Raw genomic sequence first — 2101 nt, forward strand, 5'->3', positions numbered from 1 at the left:
CCTCTGGGAACTGACCAGCCTTCTGCACTACTCTCCAAAACGTTCTTGCAGCCCCTCAGCATTTCTTCACACTAGCAACAGTGCCGTGAACCCTCCTGGCCCAAGCTCCTTTACCAAGGCAACTTGCATTGTAATGAGGCAACATTCAGAGAAGAGCAGATGGCATGGGGCCACACACCTACAGGTGTACGATTTTGTCAGCATCCGGCAACGTCAAGGGTTCCCGGTGCGATTCCCAGGAAGTGGACATTCAAAGTGGACCGCTCCCAAGCACGCTGTATGGCAGAACAGAGGGCAACCGCATGAGGTAACAGCCAACCTACGAAGAGGATCCCATCCTCAGGGGTTCAGAAAGGAAAGGTGGGCAACGGTCTTAGAGCAGGAAACCCATGGGGCAGAACCCTGCCCTCACAGGCATTGAACAAAGGCAAATTCAATCGCCTGGCACAGAAGTACAACGTTGCCAAGCACGTCGACGTGGAACGGGGACAACTCTAGCTCAGCTGAACCAAGTGGAAAACAACATCCAGCAACATAGAATCCTTTCTGTCCAGAGTAGTCACAGGTGAGGAAAAGACAGGCACAGGACAAGCACGGAGCGGAAGTCCTGTGCGCAGAAACGGAAGAGAAACAGTAGCGAAGGGGAGGGGACACCGGCGTCAGCCGGCATCACGGGGCTCTCCCCAGGGAAGGAAAGGCACCGGAAGGCAGCAGAGCAGCGTTCCTTGCAACCTGCACTGTGATGCAATTCCCAGAAATGTCCACGAGATGGCAGCACAGAGGCGCTGTCAGAGGTGCTCGCCCTGAACAGGGCCGTGCAAGAGGTACTGAAGAGCATGTATTTCAGCGGTGCACTCAGTTGGTGCTGCGGTGGCTGAGTGGAGTAAGTGCTTCCCTAGGAACGCTGATGACCTGAGTTCGGGTCTTGGCGAGAGCAGGGACATCTGCACTTGTCCGGGGTGGCCTTTTTTTGGAGCACAGGAGAGACGGCCATCGGATGGCCGTCACTTGTCACTTTTCCCAGGCTCCCCACATCTCCATGAGTCAAGGAAGAGAAGCCATCAGGACCCAGAGCTGACAGATACACACAACAGTCTCATTGAAAGTGGAGCCAATCAGGTGGTAATAATGCGAGAGAGAGCCACAGGTTGCCAGAGCACCGGGACACAATGACAAGGGACAGTGTGTCCTTCCCATGGAACGGCAAGGCACAGGCAATAGAGTGCCCTTGAACCAGAACTATATCGAGCACCGATAGCCAAGGACAGTGGGAGAGCCGAAAGTGCTCCTGGCTGCAACCACAGGGGACACCTACCACATCACCTTCATGAATTGAAGTAGCAGAGACCACAGTGCTCTGAAGGCAGATCTGGACATGGAAGCTGCTGTAAGGGGTATCTCTTTGGAGAACCACACACCAACCACACTGAAGCACCAGCAGCAGAAACAGACAGCGGCTGGCCCTCATTCCCAGCGCCAGCAGAAGAAGGCAAGCAATCCCCAACAGGAAGCTACAGGAGAAACACAGCCCACTGCAGCTCAGTGGAGTAACTGCCATGACACAGGCCAGAGGGTCAGCGGTAAAGTCCCTGTGGTGGGCCAACATTCTGGACCACCATCGTATTCCACCTTCATGGGCCAACATCCTTGCAGTCACGAAGTGGACCTAACAACAGTGGCGGCTCTAGAATCTTCCCCCAGAAGATTCATGACATGCACAGGAAGAGAACACAAGGCACAGTCTGTTCTTGCACTAACAGAGCGCTGTCAAGGAAGGGAAGGCAAAGTCCATGGCAGGAACGCGTTAGCCTGGAGAGCACACGTGCATGGATCACCGAATAGGCCTCCTTTCATCATCATAGGACAGAGGAACACACGTGGAAGGGTGCCACGGTCTTTGTTCCCGCAACAAGGACAGACACAAACGGTCAGGAAGTACAGCAGTGCCAAGGAGAGATGGAACACACATGGGGCAGTCATGCTCAGCGACAGCAGACAGAAAGCAGAACACAGGGACCCTGAAACCGGGAGTACCGGGCCCTGGATTGCCCAGATAAGAAATCTGCACACACCACCAACCCTCCGTGAACAATGCCAGCAA

This window comes from Furipterus horrens, unplaced genomic scaffold (genome assembly GCF_987537825.1).
Source record: "Furipterus horrens unplaced genomic scaffold, mFurHor1.1.pri manual_scaffold_8, whole genome shotgun sequence".
Classification (NCBI taxonomy): domain Eukaryota; kingdom Metazoa; phylum Chordata; class Mammalia; order Chiroptera; family Furipteridae; genus Furipterus; species Furipterus horrens.